This window comes from Procambarus clarkii, chromosome 58, assembly GCF_040958095.1.
Source record: "Procambarus clarkii isolate CNS0578487 chromosome 58, FALCON_Pclarkii_2.0, whole genome shotgun sequence".
NCBI classification, from domain to species: Eukaryota; Metazoa; Arthropoda; class Malacostraca; order Decapoda; family Cambaridae; genus Procambarus; species Procambarus clarkii.
The window spans coordinates 22,002,112-22,022,417 of NC_091207.1; the positions used below are offsets into that span (position 1 = coordinate 22,002,112).

The window sequence follows — 20,306 nt, forward strand, 5'->3', positions numbered from 1 at the left end:
TCCGACCCCGCACAGACTGATCGACAGAGCAACTCTCTCTCAGAACAATGCTTATTTCACTTAAATTCATTAATAAACACATATGTTTTATATGTCTCAAGAAAGATAGAAATATAAGCTTCATTTTAAATACTTTAACATAGACATATATAAAGCTCAAGTGAAGATACATACGTTTTTATAGTGGCATTCAGTAGCTTGTCGGTCATGGAATGCAGAAGCCTACGCACTTGCCAATATAGTGTGTAATTAACAAAGATACGCTTATAAAGCCTAAAATATTATATGCCTTCAGAAAGACAGAGATATGCTCGTTATTGTGAGTGCATCAAAGGAAATATATCTTGTTGGAGGACAAAGATATATCAATTCTAAAATAAGTTTCGACTCTCGCTCGGGCGAGAGATAGCGCGACTCTCGCCCCATCTATTGGAGATTCTGTTCACCTAATGACCCAAAGCTACTCAAAGCCTCCTAGCATTACTTAAATAATGAAGAAATATGGTATATTTATTCACTATAATGTTGGTGCTTAATGCAGAACACGAGAAAACATATATTTACTATAAAATAATATACTTCCATTATGAAATAAGTAAATATGTGGCCTCATAGGAAGTCAACGGTCCAGGTGTCAATGTTGTGGAGCGACTTATCCAAGATATATTGTTGTCTGGAAAGTGTTTGTTGGCATATCAACCTTCTGTACACAGTGATCCAGTCGTCGCACTTCTCTCCTTAAATGATCGCAAATTTAGTTTATTATATTAACAAGTAGAATACGTATTTCTAATAATATCTAACATAAATAGCCAGAAAATATTTAAGACTTATTGAAAAATACATGTCTGGAAGTTAAATCGACTTCATAGAACAATAGTGTTGGTCTATACTAATTGTTATTCGTTAGTATGCTTTCGCTACTTAAAACATTTACTGTACTGATGTAAAATCTCCCATGTCTCTTCGCACATGGAACACCGAACCTTACACACTCTCTGATATATTGTTTAATTAATAGAGATTCACTAATAAAGCTTATAATTGTATTTGTTATCAAAAAGGCATAGATAAAGTCGTTCTTACGTTTTAGTCACAGAGATTAGATATTAGTAAAGTTCATTTTATTCAGGAAAGTACATAAATAGTCGATTTACAAACATAATATTGGATTTATAGATAGAGCTAGTACATACAATACCTAAAGCCACTAGTACACATAGCGTTTCGGGCATATTATTGAGAGAGGAAAGATATTTATATTTAAACTATTTTTTTTTTTACCGACGCTCTTCCTATTGATGAGAACTACAACCTAATGAAGATGAATGTTAATTTTATGTAGATACTGTAATAAACGAAAGTTTTTAATGTCATCAGAGAAGCAGAAATATAGGCAAATTTTAAATCCCTTGTCATAAATATAACTGAAGTGAAAGCAAAGATATATGCATTTTGATAGTTACAAAGACAGCTCTTTAACACGGGTGGAACACGAACAAGGGGAACTTAGTACCCAAATGAGCCACAGAGATATTAGAAAGAATTTTTTCAGTGTCAGAGTAGTTAACAAATGGAATGTATTAAGCAGTGATGTGGTGGAGGCTGACTCCATACACAATTTCAAATGTAGATGTGATAGAGCCCAATAGGCTCAGGAACCTGTACACCTGTTGATTGACGGTTGAGAGTCGGGACCAAAGAACCAAAACTCAACCCCTGCAAGCACAAATTAGGTGAGTACAACTAGGTGAATACAGCTGAGGGGCGGGACCAAACAGCTGAAGCTCAATTCCCTACGCATAACTAGGCGAGTCCATAGGAATTACCGTTTGTCCTGGCGCCATCTATGTTTTGACAGCAGTACTACTAATGTTCCCACGTTATGTGATGATCGCTATATGGGTGTTACGGTCAGTTGCTCTTCTATATATGTTTATGGACAACGTAGGTGATTTGAGGCAATTTGCAGCCAGAGTGAAATAGTATCCACGCGGTGAGTGATGGAGGAGGATATACTGTATACTGCTGTGTACTCGATCAGCGGGTGAGAGGTAAGTTATATCGAACAATTATGGGGAATAGATGGGTTATTTTAAGCGTAGAATGTCAGGTAACCGGTAACTACACAGATGGGGTAGTGTTTTTTTAAGTCTTTATTTACTAAAGTGGAACATTACATTATGCCTTTAGCTGAACAAGTCTACTGGTGGGGGAAGTAGACGGGTTTTATGAAAGTATTTTACCTAAATATTTGTATTTGGTTAACTAGTTCAGCCGTTACCAGGGAGGGTGTTCCTTTAATCTAATCTAAAAATTCTAGCCGGACAAAGTGATTAAATAAAGAAATTGAATAGAACGATGTGGTTTGCCAGGGTGCTTAACATTTAGTTTAGTTCACTTACTATGCAGCCCATGCTTAAAGAATTCAAGTTTATCATATTGAATTTACCGTAGTTTACTGCATTTAATATACCGTTTTTACCCTATTTAATTATGTCGGGTAAAGGCCGGTCGTGGAAAGTTCCTAATATAGCAAGTTTTAAAGGAAAAGTTTGAGTTAACTTTAATGCTTAAGTTAGTGACCAATTAGCTTAGTCTATTGTGAGGAACGTTACTAGAATCTAACATTGCAAGTGCCATTTCTCTACTCTTTTTGAGAAACATGACTAGATACATGAATCGCATAGTTTTATTACTAAATGTTCATGGATTAGGTTGCATAGTTGAGGAAATGGTGATAAGGTTTGTGATTTTGTGTACCTTGACTTCAGCAGAGATTTTGATAGTGGCGCAAAATTGATAGGGGCTCGGATCATTGGGAATGCTGACTGAAGTTGATTAGGTCATGGCTATACCAAAGAAAATTAGTATAAATGGGGTTAAGTTGGGAGAAGTGTTGTAAGTATTGCCTAAAAGCTCTCCTTGGACCTCGGTTATTAGCAAGATTATGGTTTAGACTGCAATAGTTGCAGAATTGGCAAATAAAAAATACCGATGCCCTATATAGTTTTGAAATGGTTAAGACTACCAGATGCAGTTTAATGCTGACAAATGTAAGGTTTGGGGGCTAGGTAAAGATGAGATAGATGTTGTAGATTGTTAAGAGTATTACATTTTTTGCAGGTGGTAAATTCTCTCAGAGCTGGCACTGCTCTCCAGCCTTGGATGTTGATTGGTTAGTCTTCAACTGCCTCCCAACATGGTAGTGAGGTCCTGAGCTGACATGCAGTGAGGAACGTGGAAAGCTTCCTGAATTGGCACATGGTATGCCTCCCTTTCAAACCAGCAGCTGGCACAAATGTTCCAGCTAACATCAGAATAGTGGATGAAGCCCCCACTAAAATGTAAGTGGTACAGTACAGTAAATGGACACCCCCCTCCCTTTTGACACTGAACACTTGGGAGGAAGGGGGGGGGGGGGGGAGAAAGTGTGGCCTCTAGTTCTATAGAATTAGAGGGTAGAAGTTAATTGATAAAAACCTATTAAATATTAGGGTATGGAAGTCTAGGCTTAGGCTAGTGGGTACCATATCTGCAAGTTTAGTCCTTTCAGGAATGTATTGAATAGAATGGTATGTTGAAATTGTGAAAATTGTAATGTGGGGCATTAGATCTTAAACAGCATAGTTGAGGGTGTTTTATTAATAATTTTAATGAAATATAAATCTCTAGTTAACATTAAATGTATAACACTAAGGGTAATCATGAGTCAAAGTTAATGGCAGGAAAAGTTTTGTTCTAAGTGATGGTATTTTTCCCTTGAAAGTAAAAAAATATTTATAGCAATGGCTAAAGATAAATGTAAATTGCCATTGAAGTGCAGTTGTGGATAGTTTCTCAAATGGCATTTACTGAAACTTGGCAAATTGATGCCATATATATTTATATTGCTAAATTAGATCTTTACTACTGCTACTAGAATATGTAGGAAAGGTAAATTCCTTAAAGAAATTTTTTTCATCTGAATTTGTAAAGTACTGAATGCTAATTTAAAAAGTAAAGCAAGATTGGCTTTAAATCTGACATTAATTTGTTGAAATATTTTTCAGGTGAAAGTGATTATGATGCATGGACTGGCTTGGAGTGAGGCTCCTTTACTCTACAAAAGTGGGTGAGTTTGAATTTGATGTTTTAGCTATATCAATGACCTAATCTTAATTCTCTTATCTAGTCCATTTATAGGTGTGTAACCATGTCCTACTGTTACAACCCACAGGGGATGATGCAGTTTGTACTGATCCTACCCCATTTCATAAAAGGGGACCAGGCAGTCCTGCAGATTTCCCTGGCTTGGCTTTTTCAGAGCTTTGCTCTACTACCCATCTAATAGATGGACTAGATTTGCATAGGTTTAGGGACCCTTAACAATGGTTACATTGTTAATTCTCACAGGGCTTGTTTGCTGAATGGGTGGATGCATCTAAAACTTTAGTGCCTGGCATGCATTGTACAGTGCTTTCAGTAAAGCATATGTACAATGTGTTGGTGGCACTAAAGTGGTGGATGTAATGCACCCATTCAGGGAACAAGCTCTGCACTGAAACCAGAGGATGGGATAGGCTTTGCTGAGCCTATCTTAAAAGATAGGCTGTTAGGATTTTTTGGGCTTATTATTAGGCATTGGTGATAATAAAAGTAGTGTCCCTGTTTAATGTTTATTTTTCTTTTACAGGTGATTGTCTCTGGAGTTGTCTTGGCCTTTTGGATCTTCTGTTCATCTAGGAGCATCTGTCCCACAACCTGAAACAGTAATAAATATTAGATGTAATATAAATACTATATGTAAAACTTATTAAATAAAACAATTTTAATGAAACTACTTTATATACCTTATCCTGAAATTATGCTGGAAATTGTTTACTACTATTGATGCAATGTTTAAATGTCTGAAGTTTTTTTACTTTGAAAATAAATACTTGGTAAAATTTACACCTATTTGTAATGTGTTACATAGGTGCATGCAAAATGCATTGAAAAGATGTAAAAGTGGACTACCTATTCAATTTACATAAACTAACAAATATTGCAAATTAGTCAGAAATATTAAAGTGGAAGAAACTTTAGTCAATATTTTAGTTTTCATATTTGAAAGTAAATTTAAAGCTATGCAACACCTAAGCTTTGTACAAATTATAATTAAATTAACTAAAGATCATTGTTAAATTTACAAAACATTAGAAAAGTGACACTGAAGCATCTATACAACATGGTTTTCACAAAGTCTTTGGTAACTAAAATTTAATCAAAGCTCTTAAAATGATTTGTCTGCCAAACTTCAGATATTCTGAAATATTTTACCTAGATTAAAACCATCATTGTTTGAAAGGGCAAAACAGATTGTCAATTAGTTTGACCTAACATCTGCAAGGTCCTGAAGGAATGGAATTTTTTTTGTAAAACTTTGTTTGCTAAAAACAAACCCTGCCTAATGAACCTGCTCATTTTTTTAGAAATGGTAATTGCAACATTACCAAAGGCCATTGTTTTAATAGCCAAAGTACCAAATGAAAGACCAAGAAGCAACAAACAGGTACATGGTAGAAAGGACAAAAGAATGGTTACGAGGACCCTTTCATTTGTTAAAGAAATGACTGGGAAAAAATGCTGTCATATCACAAAGGGGTCTTAACCCTTGTCATATACATCACTGGCATTAATCTAAATATTACCAACCACAAAAATTGCTGATATGTTATAAAAAAAATAAAGAATATAATATTGAGGCCTTAATGCAGATCTCTAACTCTACAAATATTAACAAGACTGGCAATTTCTTAATATAAAACAGAAAAAATACAAGACCTTGCACGTGAGCCAGAACAATCCATATCACAACTACCACATTAAAATGAAACAACATGAACGTAAGGTAATTACCAAAAGAAGGCACCAAAGTGCGAAATAATCAGAGGGCGCTAAATATCACCAAGAATGCCAATACGAGAACAAAAACGCATAAGGCGAACGATATCAAAAGTATCCGATTCACCTAGAATTCTATCGAGGGACAAGTGACTGCGAGGGACGGTCGGAAAGCAAGACACACGCTCGTCCTGGAAGTCAGGACATTCAACAAGGATATGCACAACAGTAAGAGGGACAACGCAATTCAGACAATAAGGAGCAGGGCGGCGCTCCATTAAGTGACCGTGGGTTAAGCGGGTATGACCAACCAACCCACAGCCGTGCCAAAGCAGTGTCCCACCGCCGGTTACGGTGGTAGGAGGAAGGCCACGGGGACACACTAAGTTTGAGAGTACGCAGCTTGTTACCAACCACAGAGGACCAACAACCCTGCCAACGGGGAAGAATGAATAACAGGATAAAAGTCGGAATAAGGAATACCTTTACGGGAGATGGGACAAGAACGGATAGCTTCCTTAGCGGCAGCATCCGCACGCTCATTGAAACACCAATATGGCTGGGAACCCAGCAAAACTCTACTGAATTAAATTTACTAGAAATAAGAAACAGCCAATGTTGAATCTCAATGACCACCGGATGGACAGGATTAAAGGACCCTAGAGCCATGAGGGCACTACGAGAATCAACTACAACCACAAAGGAGGAATGAGAATGAGAAAGCAAGAGACGAAGAGCATAGAGAATAGCATAAAGTTCTGCCGTAAAGACGCTAGCCTCCGAAGGGAGGCGACACATGTAAGTACGGTCAGGAAAAACAACAGAGTAGCCCACACCATCCGCAGACTTAGACCCATCAGGGAAGATGGAAATAGAGTGGGAGTGCGAAGAAAAGTGCTCAAGGAAGAGGCTTTTCAGAATTGTAGGAGGGGTAAAGGCATAATACAAGTCAAGGACGTACAAAACTTGGGAAGGGGGACTCTCCACGGAGGTAATGAAGGAACAATACGAGGAGAAACATTAGAAATATGAACAGAAAGAGAATCCTGTAAGCGAGATAACTGGACAGAAAGTGGGAGACAATGAAGAGGAACAGGAACCACAGGAGGAGGAAAAGTCAATGCACGACAGAGGCGAGAGGATGTTGGAAGGACCATGCAAGATAGCGAAGACAGTAGCGATCACGGCAGTCCTGAAGAGAGAGAAAGCCAGTGTCAACATACAAACTAAGGGCGGGAGTCGAACGAAAGCCACCAGAGCCGAGACGCAACCCAGTATGGTGCAAAGCATCAAGATGGCGAAGAGTAGAAGGAGAAGCAGAAGAGTATGCAGGGTAACCATAATTGAGTTTAGACAGGACGAGAGAGGAGTGCAAATAGAGAAGCGTGCGCCTATCCGCTCCCAAAGAAGTATGGGACAAAACCTTAAGGAGGTTAAGGGCCTTAGAGCATTCAACTCGGAGGCAAGAGATATGGGCTGACCAAGACAAACGAGTGTCAAAGACTAACCCCAAAAGCTTTGCGGAATCCCTGTACACAATGAGATGACCATAAAGCAACAACAATGAAGTAAAGGTCCTTTCAGTAAGAATCTATCATTCACTGAAAGTTGCTGCAGTTAAAAATAAAAGAAAATACAAGTCCCTAGAAATAAACAAGCAACCTTTTTGACTAAGGAAAAGAAGGTAGTTATTCTACTGTATAAATCTAAGTATTCACTTAGATAACTGTATCCAAGCATAGAGGTCCCCCCCCCCTTCCCTTTCAGAAAAACATCTACTTTCGAAAAAGTTTAACATTGGCCAACAAAAATGATTCCAGAACTAAATTGCCTAATACCAGGAACAACTGAGAGCCATGACAAACACTGCAACCCTCTCCTACCCCCAAGTCTTATGCTATTTATGATCCAAGGTAATTTGAGATACTATACTGTACTTCCTACAGACGAGTCTAGTGAGAGGGTGATCTCCTGGCGATTAAATTGAAGCACGATACAGGTGTCAACGAACATCAGTCAGCCCACTTGTCAGCACAGTGGATAACTAATGACATCATAATCTGCAGTGTTGTATGCCTCCCTGTGGCCATTTAAATCAATAAAACACAGGGTTGTGGCAATGTTTACAGCATAAGGCAAGGTATAGAGGAATCCTGGAATGCCATTTAATGTGTAGTCCTTGAATGTGCTTTAGGCAACCAAATTGAATAACAACATTTCTGGTGTTCGGCTATATAATCCGAGTTTCTCATTCGGTATAATGTTTTAAACCTAAATAGGAATTCACTTTCAAGGTCAATTTATTTGGAAAGTGCTAACCAGATTCCAAATTACTGAGCTCTGAAAGTACTACAAGGCAAGTTTAACCGAATGAGTGTTTGCCTATCCATACCCCCATGAGGTATGTGACAACACTGAATAAAGAAAGGGTCTTTGAGCATTCACCGTGCAGGTATTTGACATGACCAATATAGCCAAGTGTTAAAGATCATCCTAAGCAGTTCTGCACAATCCATATACTATCAATTAATATAATTGTACAATGGTGCTTGGTGGATGATATTTCCTATTAAAACTCATTGGACAACTGTTTGTATTAGACATTTTAAACCTACAAATGGTAGCCCTAGATATCGCACTACAGTATTAATTACAAGATGAACAATGTAAAATCAATACCACAACAGCAAAGGATGACGGCTTTTCAACAACCGACAAACACACAGGTCTAACACCAGCCATCCCGAGAGAGGACGTCCCAAGCATGTACACCCCACAACTTTACATCACCTTTCCTACCTCACGCGAGCACGCAACAGCATGAGGATGCCATACTCCCAAACCAACTCCATGCACTTTGAGGCTTTAACAACTCAACATTTAAAAAGTTGATTTAAAAAATCAAACACCTGAATTTTTCCCTAATTAAATTTACTAGGGAAATGCACACCAAGCCATGAAACTTACAATGAAGATGAACAAACTACACACAACTGTCACCAAACTTCCACATACCACCCCCTCTCACTCCTGCCCTCCCTCCTTAGGTGCTCTGATTGGCTGAGCACCTGAGCCACCACCACTCACCTCTTGTTGTGAGAGCCTAAAGCATGTTTGGTTGCACTTTAAAAGTTCCCGAGTGTACTCGCCTAATTGTGAGTACCGCCTGCCCGGTTCACCATTTTGTTTTTCAATCTACCTCAATTTACCCCTTTACAGTCAAATATTATGCAAAATTCTGTTTAAGACTTGTCCCTTCTTAACTTAAATAACTGCTTTGGCCATCTGCAATCTTTCTAGGTGGGTAAAAATGACTCTTGAGGCCAGAAAGGACTTATCAGACGGCGATCATAACAATATGGTACACACACAAAATCACAACCTGATATACACCAAGCAGAAAATCCACTGGAGCTGTGAGGCGACGTAAACCCTTGCCCAAGACACTGGCAGCTGCATACTCTACCACAGTATATTACTGACTTTGTAAAAGTCTTACAACCAGATTTCCCCATAAATCACAGCAAGTTTTGAGGCCCCTCCTTGAGTCAACGTCTTACGTAAGACCTACAAGCACTCAGGTGAAGGCTGAAGCAGTTCAACACCATACGCCCCAACTTCAAATACACAGTTGAGAGGCGGGACCAAAACGTGATTTTCTGTGTGTGCCTGAAGTTGGGGCATACGGTCTTGCTTCACCCTTCACTTTACCCTTCACCGGCGTACTTCAGGGGTTTTATTTAATACTTGGACTGGCTTCAGTAGGGCCTCCAGACTTTCTGTGGCTTCACAAGTGTCACGTGAATCCCCTGCATAGCAGTGGAACTGCCTTTTCCCTTCACCTTCAATGCCTCTGCACTGGAAGTATACATCTACACCAGCCCAGAAGAGTCATCAGTCCTGCCACCTCTCCATACCCCCCAGGGCCTGGCACGGCCTGGTACGACTCAGAGGCAAGCCGGGCGCCACTGCTAACTGGCAGTTTGTCCCCACAAACAAGCAGTTAGCCGCCTTCAACTGACAGTGGTACAGCTCAACACAATGGCACCGCCAGCCACAACGAGCAGTTTGCTAGTTGACCAGATGTCCACCTCGTGTTGACACTGGATGAGTCATCACCGCCGGACTATATAAAGAGCGCTGCCTCCCTGGAGAGGCAATCTCTCCCTTAGTGCTCTAGGATCACCTTCGTGTCTCTTAACCCGTCGTCCACTTCCAGCCAACATCATGTGACTGATGCCATGGTGGTATGGTAGCTGTCTTCAGAACACCAGTATATCTTCATACTTTTATTCATTGCTTATAGTTTATTTTTTGCATTTAAGGTCATACTAACTTGTTCACCTTTGCATTATATGATAGTCAAGTATTGTCATGTGTTATTTTTGTTCATTACTATTTCAGTAAATTGTTTAATTATTTATTTGATAATTTTCATTTGTTTCCACCTGCAACTTACACACTGCAAGGCCAATAGCAGCATTTCTTTCATTTATGTGAGGGAGAGCCATACCATCTTGGTTCAGTATAGCTGTGATACCATAACCAGTCACACAAGATATCCAGTTGTAAGACTTTTACCATCAGTGGTAATAGAGTATGCAACTGGCAATGCCTTTGTTACAGGTTCGCTTCATCTCACAGCCCCAGTGGATTTTCTCACACATTTGAATACATGAAACAACTTTATTTGATACATTCCAAACCAAAGTACTGTACAGTACAGTAATTATCAAACCATCAAATGTGTGGGATAATCATAGTGCGCTAAATATCACTAACGTCGCCAATACAAGAACAAAAACGCATACGGCGAACAATATCAAAGGTATTGAATTTACCAAGAATTTTATCGAGGGACAATTGACAGTGAGGGATGGCCGGGAAGCAAGACACGTAAGTCCTGGAAGTCAGGACATGTAGAGACAACGGTTTGGACAATAAGAAGCAGGGCAGCGCTCCATTAAGTGCCCGTGAGTTAAACGTGTATGACCAATATACAACCTCACCAGAGCCGTTTCCCACCACCGGTTACGGTGGTAGGAGGAAGGCCACGGGAACACACTACTCTTAAGAGCACGCAATTTGTTACCAGTAACAGAAGACCAACAACCCTGACAACGGGCAAGAATGGGGAAATGAATAACTGGGTAAAAGTCATAATAAGGAATACCTTTACGGGAGATGGGACAGGTGTGGATAGCTTCCTTAGCGGCAGTGTCCGCACGCTCATTTAAGAACACACCAATATGGGTGGGAATCCAGCGAAATTTCACTGTCTTAAATCTACTGGAGATAAGAAACAGCCAATGTTGAATTTCAACTACCAAAGGATGGACTGGATTAAAGGATTCTAGAGCCATGAGGGCACTGCAAGTGTCAACTACAAACACAGGAGGAGGATTGACAGCGAGAAAAGAGTTGATGAAGAGCATAGAGAATAGCATAAAGTTCTGCCATGAAGATGCTAGTCTCCGGAGGCAGGAGACACAAAGGTGCAGTCAGGAAAAACAACAGAGTAGCCTACACCGTCTGCAGACTTAAGACCCATTGGTGAAGACGGAAATAGTGTGGAAGTGTGAAGAAAAGTGTTCAAGGAAAAGGTGATTTAGAACTGTAGGAGGGGTAAAAGTTTTAGTCATGTGGGTCAAGGCTTACAGAATTTAGGAACGGGGACCCCTCCATAGGGGCAAAGACGGAATGACACGAGGGGAAATATTGGTAACACAAACTGAAAGAGCATTTTGTAAGAGAGACAACCGTACAGAAAGAGATAGGTGGTGAAGGGGAACAGGAACCACAGGATGGGTAAAGGTCAAGGCATGACATAAGCAAGAGTGAGGGTGCTGTAAGGACCGTGCAAGGTGGAGAAGACAGTAGCGATCATGGCGATCCTGTAGAAACAGGACGCCAGTTTCAACATACAGGCTTAGGGTAGGTGTCAAAGGAAAGGTACCAGAGCTGAGCCGTAACCCAGTATGATGCAGTGTGTCCAGATGGTGAAGGGTAGAAGGAGAAGCAGACGAGTAAACAGGGCCATAATCGAGTTTAGACAGAACGAGAGAGGAATGTAAAGAGAGGAGCAGTGTCGATTAGCTCCCCAAGAAGTATGGGACATGACCTGAAGTTAGTTAAGGGCCTTAGAGCATTCAACTCGGACGTAAAAAATATGGGGCGACAAAGACAAACGAGTGTCAAAGATTAGCCCTAAAAGCTTTAGCAGATTCTTTGTACAAAAGGGGATGACCCCTGTTACCTAACAGTAAATAGGTATCTGGGAGTTAGCTGTTACAGGCTGCTTCCTAGGGGGGTGCATGTGTGGGAGAAAAAAAAATTTAGTAGTTAACCACTGAACTGCTCTGTCTCCAAATGGTGCACAAGAAATAAATTCTTTCCAAAAATTTTTTTTAATTTTTTTATCTTCTTATATTGTTAAAATGCAGAGTCTGATCACGGGGAAACTAAACAAAAAATATTGTATGTGACTTACTTTAGCTGCGATGGAGCTGGGAAGTTGAGCAAATTATGGGCGCTGAGCGTTGGAGCGATGGGGGTCTGTCGGCCCCGCCACCCCATGCGACGGCAGTTGCTGCGAATAAAATGTTGCGCAATTATTTTGAAGTTTCTCATTCATTTCTTCTTTTTTTTTTGCTGTAATATTATTTAAAAGTGTGTAATTTGTGGAATTTATATAATTCAAAGTATAGAACATCGCTATGCTCAAAATTATGGGCCTCATATATGCGACATATTCTACAATCAAACAGTGTTTTTGCTGTTATTACACTATATACACACATTGTATATACCCATCTACGTATGTATTCAACATAACGATCCACTATGTTGGTATGGTGAGCCCAAAAAACATGAGTGAGCTGCCACACCCTGCCAGTCCTCCCTCCCTCCTCCAACACATTACTCGCCAACATTCCTCCTCCCAAAATACTGTTATTGTGTTTATTACACTATTTACACACGTTAAGTATAAGTATGTACATGTTTTATTCATGTACATACGTACATACTTGCCATCTCCTCACCTCTCTCTCTTGCCTACTTAATGCTCTTGCTTCCCTCATCTCATCACAATCGACTTTATAATGGTCCAGGACGGATCGAAATGTCGTCGTCTATTCAATTTCCAGTGTGTGGTTTGGTCAACAATGAAATCTTCATGCAAGATCTTATAAAGAAAACCCCTAGAACGAGTTTTGCAGATACGAAAGAGTTTAAGGTGAGTAGGGGATGGTTTGAGAAATTTTGAAAAAAGACGTGGTATTCATAGTGTTGCGAGGCATGGTGAGGGTGCCAGCTCAGACAAAGTAGGGGCTGAAAGATTTGTTCGTGATTTTAAAGATTTTGTAGATACTGTATTGATGGATATATTCCACAACAAGTGTTTAATTGTGAGGAGACATGGCTATTCTGGAAAAAATTGCCGAAGAGGACATACATTACCCAAGAGGAGACGTCACTGCCCGGACACAAGCTAACTTGGGCTAACTTGTGTCAGGATAGGCTAACTCTTGTGCTGTGTGGCGATTTGAAAATTAAACCCTTGCTCGTGTATTATTCCGAAAATCTAAGAGTTTTAAAAAATATATAACGTGCAGAAAAACTGTGATGTAGAGTGGTTTGCCCTGCCATCAAAAAATATCTGCAAGAGAAAAGTTTGACACTAAAGGGCCTGCTTCTCGACAATGCTCCTGCTCATCCTCCAGACTTGGAGGATGCATTGTTGGGGCCACTTTTATTTTTTTAGGGATATTCCTGCATGGGCCCTAAGTTTCTGGCTAATGAACCAATGACATGAAGGAGGAGTTTTCAACCTACCTTGTGTTAGGTGTGCAGGGGTCAATAGGCTGAACATAATGTCAGGAGCAAAGGGGGGCGTTTGCCTCTTCAAACACAATTGTGACCATCTTCATCTCTTCGAACTATCCTAAATGCTCTCTTCACCTGTCTGACCAAATTGGGTGTCCAGACGACTTTTGAATCTGAAATTGTAAAATTAATAGTGATTTCAGAATATTCAGTCCATTTATACTAACAAAATTATATACAGTATACTGTAATTGAAATTTTACAGAATGATAAAGGCAATTTAGTAACTTTGTTAAAATGCACATGGGGGAAATACATGAAAATAGGTTAATATGGCTTGTAAGGTTGATGGAAAATGTTTATTACTTTTATGATTTAAAAGATGTATAGCCCTGATACTCCATCCTGGGTGCATTCCACCAGGTAATGACCACAGCAAAAGTTTTCCACGAGGCTCTATTGTCACACAAACTTTTCACATTTTCAAACTTGATTCATCTTTTTCCCCCTCGTTCCAGGGGTTTTCTTTAAAAGGTCTTCATGCAAATGCCTTGGTTTCTCACAAATGATGGCCTCTGAAATGCTATCACCTGCTAACTCCTTGTTGTGTATCCAACTTAATAAAAACTTTTCAACATCCTCAAGTGTTTGTGTTCTTTGTTTCGGGATTGTTGATATGCCTTTTGCCACTTTAATGTTCATAATGTCCTTTTTCTTAGCAAGTATAGTGCATATTGTTGACATAGATTTGTTGTACTGCCTAGCTAGTTCAACAACCTGTGCACCGTTTTGACGTTTATGAATGCTCTCTTGTTTTTCCTCTATGGTCATTCTCACATGTGTTTTCTTGGCTTGAACCTTACCACTGGCTTTCTTGGGACTCATGGCAAGATATATAATAACAAATTTTATGTTCAAATAGCCAAAAATCCCAAAACAAATGTAATGCTTTATAAAGAATTCAGGCGCGATAGTTACTAGGCAGGAGACACTGGTAAACTGAGGTGCGATCACCATCCCACCACGCGCTAGGTCAGCCCATACGCATATCAACAAACTCATTTCCCGAGGCAAAGTTTGTAACCCGATTCAAATTTTTCGAAGAAATTAGGCTCGTAACCCGAAAAGTTCATAAATATTCATTCGTAAGCCGAGGTGACACTATATATAAGTAAAAAAATTAAATTTTGTAGATACAGTACACTGTGCTGTATTGATGGATACATTCCACAACAAGTGTTTAATTGTGAGGAGACATAGCTATTCTGGAAAAAATTGCCGAAGAGGACATACATTACCCAAGAGGAGACGTCACTGCCCGGACACAAGCTAACTTGGGCTAACTTGTGTCAGGATAGGCTAACTCTTGTGCTGTGTGGCGATTTGAAAATTAAACCCTTGCTCGTGTATCATTCCGAAAATCCAAGAGTTTTAAAAAATATATAACGTGCAGAAAAACTGTGATGTAGAGTGGTTTGCCCTGCCATCAAAAAATATCTGCAAGAGAAAAGTTTGACACTCAAGGTCCTGCTTCTCGACAATGCTCCTGCTCATCCTCCAGACTTGGAGGATGCATTGTTGGGGCCACTTTTTTTTTTTTTAGGGATATTCCTACATGAGCCCTGAGTTTCTGGCTAATGTACCAATGACATGAAGGAGGAGTTTTCAACATACCTTGTGTTAGGTGTGCAGAGGTCAATGGTTGAACATAATGTCAGGAGCAAAGGGGGGCGTTTGCGTCTCGAACACAATTGCGACCATCTTCATCTCTTCGAACTATCCTAAATGCTCTCTTCACCTGTCTGACCAAATTGGGTGTCCAGACCACCTTTGAATCTGAAATTGTAAAATTAATAGCAATTTCAGAATATTCAGTCCATTTATACTAACAAAATTATACATACAGTACTGTAATTGAAATTTTACAGAATGATAAAGGCAATTTAGCAACTTTGTTAAAATGCCAACCCGTTCTCGCAAATTCGTAAAGTCAATATTGACTTATTAACTACGTGCATAGGTGATATACTAAACATAATAGATACCCCTAAAAAGATTCATAGAAAACACCGACCTTACCTAACCTTGTTAGTATCTTAAGATAAGCATCTTATTGCTTCGTAATTACAATTATTACTTAACCTATACCTATTATAGGTTAGGTAATAATTGTAATTACGAAGCAATAAGATGCTTATCTTAAGATACTAACAAGGTTAGGTAAGGTCGGTGTTTTCTATGAATCTTTTTAAGGGTATCTATTATGTTTAGTATGTCACCTATGCACATATTTAATAAGTCAATATTGACTTATTAAATTTGCGAGAACGGGTTGCAACCTGCACATGGGGGAAATACATGAAAATAGGTTAATATTGTTTGTAAGGTTGATGGGAAATGTTTATTACTTTTATGATTTAAAAGATGTATAGCCCTAATACTCCATCCTGGATGCATTCCACCAGGTAATGACCACAGCAAAAGTTTTCCACGAGGCTCTATTGTCACACAAACTTTTCACATTTTCAAACTTGATTCATCTTTCCCCCCCCCCCTCATTCCAGGGGTTTTCTTTAAAACGTCTTCATGCAAATGCCTTGGTTTCTCACAAATGATGGCCTCTGAAATGCTATCACCTGCTAACTCCTTGTTGTGTATCCAAATTAATAAAAACTTTTTAACATCCTCAAGTGTTTGTGTTCTTTGTTTCGGGATTGTTGATATGCCTTTTGCCACTTTAATGTTCATAATGTCCTTTTTCTTAGCAAGTATAGTGCATATTGTTGACATAGATTTGTTGTACTGCCTAGCTAGTTCAACAACCTGTGCACCATTTTGATGTTTATGAATGCTCTCTTGTTTTTCCTCTATGGTCATTCTCACATGTGTTTTCTTGGCTTGAACCTTACCACTGGCTTTCTTGGGACTCATGGCAAGATATATAATAACAAATTTTATGTTCAAATAGCCAAAAATCCCAAAACAAATGTAATGCTTTACAAAGAATTCAGGCGCGATACTTACTAGGCAGGAGACACTGGTAAACTGAGGCGCGATCACCATGCCATCACGCGCTAGGTCAGCCCATACGTATATCAACAAACTCCTTTCCCGAGGCAAAGTTTGTAACCCGATTCAAATTTTTCGAAGAAATTAGGCTCGTAACCCGAAAAGTTCATAAATATTCATTCGTAAGCCGAGGTGTCACTATATATAACTAAAAAATTAAACTCAGGATTACTTTCAACCCCCACCCCTTTTGCTCTACTCCATCGCCACCTACCTTCACCCCCCTCTATGATGTACTCTTCCATAGACACCTACCTTTGCCCCCCTCCTCCCCTCTACTCCTCCATCATCACCTACCTTCACACCCCCTCCCTTCTCCTCCTCTATCGTCACCTTCCTTTCACCCTCCTCTATGATGTACTCTTCCATAGACACCTACGTTCACTGCATATAATGCTCCCCTCTACTCCTCCATCGTCACCCACTTTCACCCCCCCCTCCGCTCTACTCCTCCAGGGTCGCAGACAATTTCACGAGCGTGAGAACTACGAGTTCTCTAACTACTCTCACACTCCTACTCTCTCACCAGTGAGGGGGAGGGAAGGAGGGAGGAAATGAAGGAAGAAAGGTGGGGGAGAGAGAATAGGCAGGGGGGAGGAGGGCCTAGATACATTTCTTCCATATAGATAGGTAGACTGAGGGAGAGCTGCTTGCCAAGAGCCCTATCAGACAGGCTTCCTATTCCTCAACCCTCCCTAATATGCCACATCCTGGTCAGGACAACTTGCTCGATTGTTATTCTTGGTGTGACTCGAGAACTGACCTCGAGGCGGGGCATGGGCATGGATTATCTCCCTGGGGCACGCACCTCCCTGCCCCAGCTCTCTTTCTCTCTCTCTCTCACATAATCTATCAAGGGTCTAACATGAGGTCATTGTGCCTACCAGAAGTGTATATGTCCAAGGCTGGCCACCTGTCTGGACCATTCAAATGTATAAACGCGTAATTAGTCTATTAAAATTATATATAATGCTACAATTATAAATTAATTTGTTCGTGGTCATTCGTTTATCAGTATTTTAATATGAGGTATATATACGCATGTATGTATACGTTGACGTACACATATATGATTATGTGTATAGAATGATTATGATTATGTGTAATCATATATGATTATATCTAATGGAATGCATTAGTAAGTGATGTGGTGGAGGCTGACTCCATACACAGGTTCAAGTGTAGATATGATAGAGCCCAATAGGCTCAGAAACCTGTACACCTGTTGATTGACGGTTGAGAGGTGGAACTAAAGAGCCAGAGCTCAACCCCAGCAAGCACAATTAGGCGAGTATATGAACGAATGCACATGTACACTTTCAAATGAATTAAGATACCTTGAGATACACAATGACTTAGTTTAAATAGTTTAAACACATTATGGTACTGATTTTGACATGCTGATGTCTGGAAGGGAGAGGGGGTGTGGGGGGTTATTGTCTGAGGTGGAGGACCAGAGGAGGGGGTCAGTGGAAGGATGGTGGCTGGAGGGATGCCATTGTTCTAATGGTTATGAAAACAATTATTGATGGCAGGAATTCAGTGAGTGTGTACTTCACCCGCACCATCACCATACTGTGCCCTGCTACAACCCCCCCCCCCCACTCTACCCATGCTGTGCGGGGCGTATTACACATTATGGGATAACCGACTGTCTGCTCGTTATGCTGCCCTTCCTTTTGAAAATTGTCTGCTTTATCAACTTCCTTCAAGACCACACGTTAGCCTCTTATCACGCCCTCTTACCACTCTCAGGGAGCCGGCTCTTCTATACAATAGTTACCACTCAGTCCCCAAGGTGAAAGAGTGTCCGGGCATATGACTTGTTACGTGTACTTATTTGCGATTCGTTTGGGCTGTCACGTGTGGTGATTAGTGTTGGGTAAGGCTAGGCCAGGTCAGGTCAGACTAGGCCAGGTCAGACTAGGCTAGGTAAGGCTAGGCCAGGCCAGGTCAGGTCTGGTCAGGTCTGGCTAGGCCAGGTCAGGCCAGGCCAGGCTAGGCCAGGTCAGGCCAGGCTAGGCTAGGCAGGGTGAGAGAAGTAAAACGGCAGGTACTTACGTTTCCGAGAAAGTAGAGGCGGTAGTATATTGTTGATTTAGATTCGACGACATCCTGAAGCTAGTAGGTGGCGGCCTCATCGCTCTCGAACTTCTTGTTGTTGTAGGGGATACGAGGCACACCCAATATCCCCCTTACATTGATCACATCGCACACTAATATTTTTACTATTTCGGACACCAGATTTGTCTGTTTCGTATATGTATAATTGTTCAATATTAAAACCACAATAGAATGCTCTAAGTACTTTCGTATATTAATACATCTTCAGAAGGAATGGTTCGCTCTGAAGATGTATTAATATAAGAAAGTACAGTACTAAAGGAAATTCCTGTTTCAATTCTTCCTCCGTGGTCTGACACTCTTATTATATATTGTATATACTGAATTATATATACTATGATATATACTGAAATATAATATATACTGAAATATTGTTACATTTAACGTATGAAACAAAGTATATATCTGTATTTTTAATAAAATATAAAACATTAATATTTATCAACGTATCTCTGTGAATTACATAATTTATCAGTATTGTACAGCCTGTGATCTCCACCTGGCTGGCCACTGATACCTAAGTAGCTTTCATGTGTCCGGACACCGGCGATAGGATTGTATTATTTAACTTTAAAGAGAGAGATATTTCTTGAAATGTTGTCACATTAACGTCTACATCTTCCTTCCTTCTGACATATAGATTTTAAGGTTAATTAGCATATATGGAAATAAATTACACAATTTATAGGCTGGTGTGAAGGGCTTCACACTCTTAGAGCAAGCCATCAAGAAACTGTACAGTATCAAATGCATATATCTTCGCTTTCACTTCAGTTATATTTATGACAAGTATTTAAAGTGTAGCTTATATTTCTGCCTTTCTGTTGACATAGAAAACTTTCGTTTATTACATTATCTAGATAAAATTAGCATTGATCTTCAAAAGGTTGTAGTTGTAACTTCCATTATAAACAACATTATTATTGCAAACAGTAGGAGTTTCAGTCTCATTTGTATGGATACCTTCTCATATAGGTGTTGTCCAGCATGATGACACAAACAAGGCAGCTAAAACTGAATGTGATAAGCCTGAAGTTGAGTGGGATATGGGCATTCCAATCTCTTCTGTCAAAGCCGCAATATTTTAGGAAATTAGGGAAGACAGAAGAGCAGTCACTGACACACAAAAGCCAGAAAGCAAGAGTATAAAGAGCTATGACATGTTTATGTGCCTCTGTAACCTTTTCCACTACCGCCCACAAGATGATATATGGGGTGCATAATGAACTAAACTAAGTAAACATGTTTAGAATCGAGAATTATATGAACGGACAGCATAAAACTTCCACTAGTGTCACAATGACAGTGTGACATTGTAATTGCCAGAATTAGGCTAGGATATCGATATATATCGCAGGTGGCTGCAGGTAATGAATAGCCCCCAATGGTGAATATTCCAATTGTAAACTATGTGAACAAGA

The 20,306-nt window shown here is 39.9% G+C and overlaps 2 long non-coding RNA genes across 2 annotated transcripts; one reads left to right on the plus strand and one right to left on the minus strand.

Annotated features, from left to right (window-relative positions):
* The first annotated feature begins 1,906 nt into the window (after positions 1-1,906).
* On the plus strand, positions 1,907-4,819 carry LOC138353537 (uncharacterized). Its single transcript, XR_011223200.1, has 4 exons — positions 1,907-2,054; positions 3,127-3,347; positions 4,053-4,114; positions 4,676-4,819. It is a non-coding gene; the product is annotated as an uncharacterized lncRNA (long non-coding RNA).
* LOC138353536 (uncharacterized) lies at positions 4,645-19,128 on the minus strand. The gene is made up of 5 exons (XR_011223199.1): positions 18,823-19,128; positions 15,367-15,528; positions 13,702-13,865; positions 12,356-12,454; positions 4,645-4,743 (listed from the first exon to the last, which is right to left on the minus strand). It is a non-coding gene; the product is annotated as an uncharacterized lncRNA (long non-coding RNA).
* Positions 19,129-20,306: the final 1,178 nt, after the last annotated feature.